Consider the following 11995-nt stretch of genomic DNA (forward strand, 5'->3'; position numbering starts at 1 on the left):
GGTAGCTGAGTTTGTCAGCCACCAGCTCTCCCCCACCCACACCACCAGGGAGAGCTCTCCAGCACTGCCCTGTTACCTCACCCAATGACACAGCTTGTGAGGGGCAGGGACAGCTCTCCCATTCTCATACCTTGGGGCCAGCTCAACCATGCTCCTGCCACTAGGGCCAGCTCTACTGTGCTTCCCAGGCAAGGTTCAAGGCCACTTTCCCACTCACTGCAGCTGGTGAGGAGCGGGACAAGCTCTGTATGTCTCAGCTCAGACATGGCCCCAAGTGGCAGCCCAGAACAGGTGCATCTTCATAGCCTCTGGTAGTAAGACACTCACCATCACCCTATCCTTCCACCAACTGCTGGAGGGCCATGGATCCAGACATGCAAGTGCCTGGACCTCACCATGGCTCAGGTAGCATCACCCACTGCTCACATCAAGCTGTTCCTCAGTACCCTAAAGTCTCCAGTTCTGCCTCTCTTCCCATGTACACACCTTTCTGCTTCTCTTTCTCCTCCATCTCTCCACCTCTTACTTGCTCATCTCACTGGCACCTGGGGCTCCCTGAGGAGTCACCTCAGGAGTGCTTTGTCTCACCTATGCCCTGTGGCACCAGGCAGGAGGTTGTCTCAGATGTGCTCTGAGACATGTGCTCAGCTATCGTGACACCTGAAAAGACGTTTTCACTTGCCTCACACTCTGCTCTTTCTTCTCACCCTATCATCTCGTTACTGTCAACAAAATCCTTCCTTGTGTTTAACAATCAACGTTTGAAATTCAGTTTAGTTTAGACTTTAGTAAAGAAGCGCATGCGCACAAGTGTGTTATTTCAGCGAGCTTCCACGTGAGACGTCGGTATTGGTATCCAAACTGGAGTTAATTGTATGTAAGCCAGAGACTGTGAGAGACATAGAGAGGCTTATCTCTTAATGATAGTACAGGTTATTGGTTTGAATATTAACTGTGACAAGCACTGCGTTTTTTTCAAGTTCTCTGTCTAAAGAGCTTCCTGTAATTGACTATTCCAGTAGAGGTGGGAGGAGCCCATGTGACAACAGTGATCAGTTGTCAGATTGAACCACTTGAGCTGGGCCCATGTTATTGAGGCCATAGTGACACAGTGAAAGAGGACCACAACATGGTCAATAAAATTAGCATTAGTGTAGGAGATGTTAGAGAGAAAGAAAAGGAGAGGGGAGTGGGAGGGAGAGAGAGTTGTGCTATGTTATAAATAGCCACACTGGTTACTATGACAGCACAGTCAGAACATTAAAAGGAGACAGTGGCAGTGACAGTGGATCTACATTGATTGACTGAACCATCGGAGCTCAAGGAACTGAGTCAATTCAATACACCACCATTGACTTCTTGCTATCAGCAGTCATTACTCATGAAAACAGAGAGAAGACCAGAACCTGACTCAAAGTGAAAGCTCCCTGAGGAGCTTCACTTTCTATTTGAGAGGCTTCAATTTCTATTTGATGGTCCACAAACATTTGAGTGTGTCCTGGAGTCATGCCAACAGTTCCCTTTCCACCATATTGCATCATGGGAAGAGACATTGTGACATCCCCCATGTCAGGAATGAACTGTCCATGGTAAAAAGCTGTTGATTGCATGGTAGCACATGCCACCCATTGCAGTTGGTTCTGTATGCAGAAGCCAGTTGTAGTCCCAGGCAAGCATTTATTGAGCATTTGAGCCTCCTCTGATCTGACACCTCGAACCCGGGATGAGACTGGGTATCATTATTTCTGACAGCACAGTCCTCTGCTTGGTTTGGCAATCTGAGTTGACACAAATACAGAACTATTTTAATATAGGGGCTATTTGGAAAAAAATATTGTTTAGAGAAAAAAGAACAATTATCTTTAAAAAATCCATAATAAATAAGTTTTAAAGTGGGGGAGTAACCGATTTTAGGAACAGGGGAGACAGCTCAGTTGGTAACGTGTTCATAAAATACTGAACACACGAGCATGAAGACCTGTCACCCAGAATCCATCTAAAGGTAGGGACTGTGCACTCTTATAAGCCCAGTGCTTAACTAAAGAAGATTCCTGGATCTTGCTGGCCAACAAGTCTCACCAAATCAGTGGGCTTCGGGTTCAGTGAAAGACCATGTCTTAAAACCCAAGAGGGAGAAGTGATGAAGTAAGACACCTGGCACTTACTTCTATCCACCTCAACACACATGCATATACCCACACACATGCACACACACAAGCTTGTACATATGCACATAGCCCACATACACAGATAGAATTTTGCTAAGTGTGCTGTGTTTCATATGTATTCTGATACATAGGCTCACCAGTGTCCATAAACACATGTGTGGGCACACATAAACACACACTGTACCTTTCGATTAGCCCTCCCTACCCATACTCCACCCAGTGTTTCCTTTCAAGTAACCTCAGGAAATATCTCAGTTTCTATTGCTGAAGTCATAGCATCTGCAGTGAAATAAGATTATTTTCTATAGAACTGAAGTAACTTCTCGGAACCACAATAAACAGACTTGAATATCCCTGCTACACTCAAGAGCTTTGTTCATCTCATAACAATCTTCTCATTAGACATCTGCTTCTAATGATTTAAAGAAGAGTCTCATGAATATAAATCATTTAGAAACACAGCAATGATGATTGCAGCACGTTAACAATTCATGAAGAAGAAGTTGAAGAAATCAGAAACTCAGATCTATTATTTGGGTTGGGTAAGATATTTTCAGAATTTTATGTACAAGAAAAAAAAACATGGTTATGTATTCACAGATGGGGTCAGTTATCACACAGAGCCAAATGCTGGTGAATAAGAGAAATGAAATTTGCGCAGCCCATAGTTGACTTTGTGATCTAAATACCATGGCCAGAAAGTGGATTATTGCTAAGATGCCCTCTCTGATTAATTACTCTCCCTTATGTAGGCCCACTTATCATCAGAACCAATTCTGTTTAGCAGCTGAGAGGAGTCCATCTTCTCAAATATATGCTATCAAATCACCCTAGTACATAGTACTACACCACACAATTCTATGTGTGTGAGTACTTACAACTTCGCTTAGTTTTCCTAACTCTCCAAACTATATAATGTCTCTGTCCACATTCGATGGACTGGAAGGCTCAGAATTCATTAGCTCAAATTCACGCAGCTCCTGGAAACTCTAGGGCAAGAATCTGGATTAATCATATGATTCTACTCTAGGGCAGAAGTGTTTTACTATTGATACATACAGTACAGTATCAGTGTATACAACATTATTAGGGACTTTTAAATCAACTCTTCACAGATGACAGTCAGACCTCCAGGTGAATCTGTCTTTCTAATTTGGAGGCCGAGTAGAAGGAAAACAGTGAGAGGGTGTAGAGTCTCTGCTGGATTTTCTGACTACCCATATTACTGTCTCTTGGAAGAGGGAATAGATTTGAAGATTTCGTACTATATTTTGTCTGTAGAAATGAAGCAAGGATGGGATATTTTAGGACAGCATTTGGAAGAGCATGAGAACAGAAACAAGGTAACATTAATCATGGCTACACATTTCCTGTCTGACAGGTCCTGCACTAGCCTCTGAGGGCGCTGTGCATTCTCTCTTGCAAGGACTCAGGGTCAGACTGGGATGGACATGAACAAACAGGGCATCATGACAGTCATCCTTGCCCAACGGCATTCTATGAGCATCAAGAGGTGCACCTGTTTCTAGAAAGATGGCTAAGAACATTACATCGAGACTGAGTTGCAGAATTAGAAACAGGTTGTCCAGAGATTGTAGGCAAGAACCCTTGTGGCCACTTCTTTATAAAATTGGAATCAGGAAGGGAGCTATAAAATGCCATTGGGGTTGAGCCTCATGCTCAGAGATTCTGATGGAATGGATATGAGTGTGGGCTGCAGAGTCTGAGTTTAAAAAGTCCCTCTAGGGATTTTAGTATTTGGCCTAATGAGTCTAGGGTGTTAGGTCTCAGTACTTGTTGTGTTTTGATCACATGAAAGTCTTCAAAATTTCCTCTTAGATTTGCAATCAGATTTGTCTGGGATAGTGATATCCTTACTAACTCTAAACTTGCAAATTGTTGCCTGGGTGTTCAGAGTGGTATGTGCAAGATTTAGAAGCATAGGAGATTCCTCCATTTCTCTGTGCTTGGAGCAAAATTAAGCTACCAAAGAAAGAGAGGATTAGATTAGAAATGGGTTTGTCTGCCAAATTATGGTGTTTAGTCTTCAGTTGGTGCATGATGATGCTAAGTCATGGGCTTAAAAATCTGTTCGACAATATAATTTTTTTCAAAAGTCTACAAGATGGAAGGTGTCACCATTTTGTGCTTTCAGGTGGGCACATCTGGGTAAAAGTTTCCCATGAGCAAAAAAGAGAAGTTTCCAGTGTGGCATGGAATACAGGCAATTTTGGTTCAAGCATCTTCCAGAAGAAGGTTTGGAGAAAAGGTTTCACCTCTCTTTTCATACCCATGTCCAATATAATAACCAAATGTATCATTCATCATTATCCACACAACCCCTGTTTGAGGAAAGGTGGTAGATAGTAACGAATTGACTGTCTTGAAAGTTTGCATATGGGGGAAGAGCAGCTGATCTCTGTGGAAACAGTGTGTGATCAGACAGCACAAAGGCAGGGTGAAGCCTGGGGTGTCACAGGAGGTCAACTCAGAAAATGTAGCAAACGTTCTAACCTGTGCCTAGCTCCGAGGAACATTCCTGTCCTCTCTGATGTTTATGCCTGTAATCTTCACCCTTGGTATTTCTCTTGGACGGTTCAGGGGAAGAAGCAGAGATAGGGAGCAGGAAGGGATGTGCAAGGCAGTCAGTCTATCCTTGGTCACTCATTGCTCAAGCTTGGAAAACAGCCCCAAGCATTTCATGACTCAGAAGTTTGGGAAAGGACTAGACTGCCACCGGTGGGAAAATGATGACCTGCCCTCACTCAGCAAACACGTCACAAGAGAAGAGCATGAGGCACACCTGCACATATCCGGTTCACATCCTTCCTGCGTGCGCTGGTTTGGGTGAGCCTCCTGAAATCAGCGTAAATGAACTCAGCATGCCCTGAGTCTTCACATCCCTAAAGCTGCAGCTGAGATGTGGCGACGCGTTGCCACACCACAGCTAGCCCATCTGCTGAACTAGGCCTGTGGAATCTTAAAACTCCTGGCTAGAATACTAATGTTGGTATTTAAGTAGCAAACCCTTTTGATAACTTTCTGAGAAACTGGCAGTATTTCCTTGGGTGGAAATATGCTTTCTTAAAGAAGGGTCACTGTGGCCTTCAGGATGGAAGTCAATGTGTTCTATGGCACCCAGTGGGAATGAAAGACTCTCGGGTCCAGTCCTCCAGAAACCTGGTCTACAGTTTCCACAGAGGGTTAGACACACTAGATACTTGCATTAAGTCGAGGCATGGCTCTTAGATTTTCCTACTTTCGATAAACTCCTTAATTAGGTTAAAAATGAGTAACTCTCCTCTTTATAATAACAAGTATTTATTGAACTTCTTTATGCCATTTACTTTATTTAATTAAATATTTCTAATAATACCGAGGGTGTTATTAGAATTCCAAGGTGTAAGAGCTAGTGCTGAGAAGAATAAAACCTGAGTGATTGCCTCAAGCCAACAAACCAAATTAGCATCAAAACCAGGTTGTGAGTTCACATCTGTCTGGCTTTCCCTTCTAAGTCTTCTATATATAATTGGCTTTTCTCTAGCACTTCAAAGTTTCTTTTCTCCAAGAAAGCAAATCCTTGGTAACCAAGTTCTGAACTGGAATTTAAGTCACATTGTCCTATTCACAGAATCAGCCATCTCTCTCAGTTTGATCTAAGCACTCAGCCCATTCAGTCTCCATCGGGACCTGGGCCGTGCGATGACACTCTGCTTTGACTCAGGCAATGTGATGCAGAGACATCAAGGCACTGCCCCTGCTCTCAGGGTTTATTCATTTGTCAAACGTCAGAAGCCTGCGTGGATAATAAACACCGAGAAGACAAAATAATGGGTGATGATAGGAAGGGATTGGGGTGAAAGAAAGAAAGAAAGAAAGAAAGAAAGAAAGAAAGAAAGAAAGAAAGAAATTGAGTATCTGGTGACTAATCTGTGCCATATGAGTTGACAAAATGATCATAAGAAGAAAACAGAATGTGAAGAGAAGTAGGACACAGGCATTCAGGCAGAGGGAATGGCGTGTGCAAAGGCGCAGTGGTTTGGAATACGCACGCTAATTGCGTACCTGCTGCTTTCTCCCCTGCATGGTTATTCCCCACTGTGGTAGAATGCCCAGATCACTACAGGATGAGATGAGAGAGGTCTCATCTATGAAATATGGAGATGTGGTTACCCATCTAAAAGGATGCTGCATAGTTTCCTCTCATGGCTTTGTAGACATTCTTATAAATAAAATCCTGACTGGACACTCGCCCCACGTGCCAGCCAGTAAGAACATGCCTGCTCATGCTTGAGTTACCCGGAGAATGTGACATTTCCCGAGAGCCACTCGATAAACAGAAACAAGTCGAGGGGTGACCTATTCAATATCCAGTAGGTTTTGCTCTTGCAAATATGTTCAGTTACTTGATGAAGCAGGAGGGCTGTTGAGTAAAATTACATTTAAGTAGAACCTGGGGGAAAACGATAGACAACAGATACAGATCAATGACTCTCAGCTTGCCCAGTGCTGTGACCCTTTAATACAGTTATTCATCTTATGTTAACTCCTAACCGTAGAGTTATTCTTGTTGCTACTTCATAACTGGAATTTTGCTACTGTTATGAATTGTAATGTAAATATCTGTGTTTTTCAAAAGTCATAGGTGAGCACTGTGAAAGGGTCATGTGACCTCCAAGGGGGTGTGACCAGCAGGTTGAAAACCATTGATATAGATGATAGATAGATAGATAGATAGATAGATAGATAGATAGATGGACGGACGGACAGATGGAGACATAGATTACATGCTAGCACAGTGACCCAAGTGACATTATCTCTCTTCCCTTGAGGAAGTTGAGGACCAGATTACAAGTGTCTTGCCAGGTTCCATTGTTAGTATACATTCTAAATCTGTACTATATACCCTGCATAAGACAAGTTTGTTGTCAAGTACGGCCATTCTGAGCAGTATGGCAGTGACCTTCAGAGACACAGTTCTCTGCAAACAATGCGACCTGATCCTCCCTGCTTATATCTTTCCCTGCCCTCTGTAGGAATACTTTCTTGAATCTTGTCTTGAAACGGGAAAACAGGCACCTTCCCCTGTCTCTTGGCCTTCCGCTCTACACTGAGGAGTCACACGTCAAAGTCTTGTCCTGTGATGTTCCATGTGCCGCTTAATGTACGTATGTGGTGTCACTACTGTGTTTTCACGTCACTGTTGGCTGCATATCTGTTCTAAGACTTCAGGAGGGTGAAGAACGTGGGAACCCTGGTTGAGAATTCTTCATAGGCATCCACAGCTCTGTCTGGCACATAGTGACCTTGCAGCAATGCAGTGGTGAAATAAATAAAGCAAATGCTGCTTTGGAAAGCTGTTAAAACTCATAAACTTATAGGGAAGACATTTTCAACCTGGATTAAACTTGTCTGTATATAACCTTAAGAAATAATAGTCTTCGGTCAACGAGACGGTTCAGTGAGGAATGGCACTTGCCAACAAGCCTCACAACATGAGTTTTCATCCCCAGAATCTATATGATGGGAGAAGATAACTGATGTCCGTAGTTGGCCTCTGACCTCCACACACCCACTATAGCAATACACCCTCATAACTCACACATACACACATAAATTAATGAACATAGTTCAGTTTTTTTTTAAGTATTAACCGCTGCTTGCTCATTTCCTAAATAATACGTGGAATTTTTAATATCCAGTATTTTGGTATGTGGCAGTGTTTTAAAGCAGAGCATTAAATGAGAGGATTAAGTTAAAATGAAACCACTAGGATGAAGTCTAATCGAGTAGAGTTACTTACGCTAGCCGGCTTTTTGCTACTGCAACAAAATGCCTAAGGTAATGACTAAAGAGAAGGTTTGTTTTAGCTTATGGTTTAAGAAGTTGCAGTTCAAATGGATGCAGAAACTGTGGTACATTTACACAATGGAATACCACTCAGCAATTAAAAACAAGGAAATCATGAAATTTGCAGGCAAATGATAGAACCTAGAAAAGATCATCCTGAGTGAGGTATCCCAGAAGCAGAAAGACACTCACGGTATATACTCACTTATAAGTGGATACTAGACTTATAAGATAGGATAAACATACTAAAATCTGTACATCTAAAAAAGCTAAACAGAAGGAGGACCCAGGTAAGATGATCAATCCTTACTTAGAAAAACAAATGGGCCTCCAAAAGACTCTACATAGCAGTGTATCAAAGCAGATGCTGAGACTCATGGCCAAACTTTGGAGAGAGTGCAGGGAATCGTATGAAAGAAAAGAGAGTTAGTAAGACCTGAAGAGAACAGGAGCTCCACATGGACCAAATACATCTGGGCGCAAGGGCTTGTCTGAGACTGATTCTCCAACCAAGGACCATGCATGGATATAACCTAGAACCCCTGTTCGGACACAGCCCATGGCAGCTCAGTATCCAAGTGGGTTCCCTAGTAAGGGGAACAGGAACTGTCTCTGGCATGAACTCTGTGGCTAGCTCTTTGACTTCCCCACCCCGTGTGGGAGGAGCAGCCCATCTAAGCCACAGAGGAGGACATTGCAGCCAGTCCTGATGACACCTGATAGGGTCAGATGGAAGAGGAGGACCTCCCCTATCACTGAACTTAGAGAGGGGCAGGGAGGACCTGAGGGAGGGAAGTTGCGATTGGAAGGGAATGAGGGAACAGGCTACAGCTGGGATACAAATTAAATAAACTGTAATTAATATAAAAAATAAAATTTTAATAAAAAATTTATAAAAAAAAAGTTGCAGTTCTAGGTCAGGAAGCCTTGCTACTGTAGGTCCTATGGCACACCTGTAATGAAAGTTTTAAAAACTCAGACATGTTATGTAAATATGTTTCTGTTTTAATCCCAAGTGTGGGATTTTAGTTTGGGCTTAAATTTGTCTACAGCTGACAATTGCCTCCTGCAGAGCATTGTCTTTGCCAGTTAGTAATGGCCTGCCTCAAGGGGTGTGGCCTAGGGACTCTGAAAAAGATAAATAAGAGAGCCTAGAGAGAGAAAGTGTGGCATGTGGCAGTTCGGAGAGATCAGAGACAGCTGATGTGACAGCTTGGAGGAGACAGAGAGGAGGAGACTACTTGCTGTGTTTGCTGTTAACTGAGATTGGCGTAGTCCCAAAAGAACCCATCGACCCTAAACAGCCAGGAGAAGTAAAGATGTCTGCACCCCCTCTCCCTACTAACCTTCAACTCTTATCTAGGGTTAAAGAGTTGGTGGAAAGGAGGGAGAGGTTTAAATATCCCAAATAAAATAGAGTTTAAAAACAAGCTCAGCACACACCATCGTAGCAGGGTGTATAAGACAGAGAAGCTGTTAAAGAGGGCAACACAGCTGGGCACCAAGCCTTTACGACATGGACCTTTGGGGAGCATTTCAGATCATGCAAGGGCTTAAAAAGGAAAGCGGAAACTGGACACAGAAAGATACAGAGAGAAACCACGTCTAAACACAGGGCGAAGGCACCTGCAAGTTAAAGACTACATCAGAAGATAAGCTACCAAAGCTTTGGTCTTAGACTTAGAGCCTACAATATTGCGAACAACAACAACAAAAAATCAAAGTTTTAATTCATTATTATTGAGTGTGTGTGTGTGTTCAACTGTGTGTCTGAGTGTGTGCTTGTGCGTGTTTGCTTGCATGTCCCATGGTGCTTATATGGAGGGAGATCAGAGGACAGCTCTCAGGACCTGGGTTTCCACTTCCACCTTTGCCTGAGCAGTGAGTATCAAACTCACATTGACAACCACTTTAACTTGCTGAGCCTTCTCAGTGGTCACCCAGTTGTGATACTCTTTCAGAATAACAGTAAACTGATGCATCTCTCCAAGCTGTATTTCTTTATCTCTAGAGGAATTGAATGAGGCTACATGATAAAGGCAGATAATATAACAGTATGAGCATGTGGACCACTCTAGGGTGCCAACAAATTGTGACTTTCTTCCTAGAATCTCTTTATTATTGTTATTATTATTATTATTGTTGTTATTACTATTACTATTAATTTGAGACAGAGTTTCTTTGTATTGTGGACTCGCTTTGTAAACCAGGCTGGCCTTGAACTCACAGTGATCCACTTGCCTCTGCCTCTCGTCCACCGCGCCCAGCCTCTTTCATATTGTAAAGTTAGAAATATCAAAATCATGGCAAGCTGCCAATAGAGAGAAATTTAATATTATCCACACCCACATAAAATTTTGAAGTAAAAGGCCTATTTTAACGTTCAAGAATGTCATGTGAATTAGTGCTTAAAAGTGAATTGGTAAACATAGTATGTACATCGATCCCCATTTCTTCATAGGCAATTCCCTTCAAACTCTGTAATTCACTAAAAGCAGAAGGAACACAGAATCACTTCACCCACAGCATGCATTTAACTGTGAACCAAACGACTCGTCTCTATGAAGAACACATTGTTAATTCGTTCGTGAATTAGGCTTTGGTCTGTCTCATGTTCTTCCTCGCAAACTAGAATCCTGTTCCATAGATGTTTTACAAGAACTCTGTACAAACAATTGCAGAGAAGGGGGGAAGCCCCAGCCTCCTTCTTCCTGGGAGATCTTCCTGCTTCTCGAAGGTGTGCTTTGTCTGATGCCACACTGCCACCTCCAGAATTTACATCTTGCACTTCCTGTTGATGCTGTCTGCAGGATAGAAACACACACACACACACACACACACACACACACAGACACACTCACACGTCAGCGGAAGGAAACACAGTTTGGAAAGGCTCCTTAATTTATGGAAAACATGGGCAGTTATTATTAACTTTTATCTTTACCATCATACCAGGCTATTCCCATAGGGCAGTTTCTGTCTGAGAATATAAACACCTAACTATCTACTGTCCTTCTAGACACACCTCCAGCTTTAACAGCTTTGTTTACCGGATCCCTAGCTGTCTATCACTGAGGAGAATCTGTATCTCCCAAGTCTGACAGGACTTGCATCACCTGCAAGGGAAGATGATTAGATGCAACTCATGCGTCATGAAATCCGTCCCCAAATAGCCTTTTCTTAACGATGGGCTGGAAGAGAGGAAATGCATGTGTTTATTTCTCTTGAAAACTTATAAAAAAAAAAAAACACTTTAATGCAGTGTACACAGCCAAGCTGCTGTTTCCGTTCAGCACAAGCTAAACTTAGCTTCAGCACACCAAAGGAATGCAGGAAGCGTAATTTTATACATCTATAACATTCCCTTATCTTACATGGAGGCTTGTAGACATCCTTAATGGCTTAAACATGTTAAATGGGGGAAATTAAACTGTCACTTCTAAAAAGCAGGTAACAAATCTGTTCTCACTTACTTCTTTTGTATGGCTTGACATGTTAGCATCAGATTATTAGAAATAGATTTTCTTGTTTTCTTTGCTTGTATTGCATTACTACACTAATTACTATTGTTATACGGCTTTTTGGTGATAATATATTAATTTTAAACATGGACTCTTGTCCTGAAATAGTTCAGAGTTGTTGTCCATCAAACAAACGAATTGGACACTCCTCTCTGCCCCATGGCCTCACGTGTCGCTATGCAAGCACACAACTTTCTAACCACTTGTCCTCATCTGGCCTGTGATGGCCTTAAACCCACAGTGTGCTGTCAGCTTGCTCAAGATGCTCATGCCTAGGCACAATGTGAAGAGTCTCTAGGAGCCCATCAGAATAAGTTCAGTTCTGAACCCCTGGGTCTTATCAAGAACCTGAAATGTTGAGAGGCGATTTTCTTCTTTTCTGGGCCCAGTCTTAAATTAAGGAGACACACAAGTCTATAAACATGTTATTTCTTCCCCTGTTAAGCGACTGTTTAA

Source organism: Meriones unguiculatus, chromosome 6, assembly GCF_030254825.1.
Source record: "Meriones unguiculatus strain TT.TT164.6M chromosome 6, Bangor_MerUng_6.1, whole genome shotgun sequence".
NCBI lineage: Eukaryota > Metazoa > Chordata > Mammalia > Rodentia > Muridae > Meriones > Meriones unguiculatus.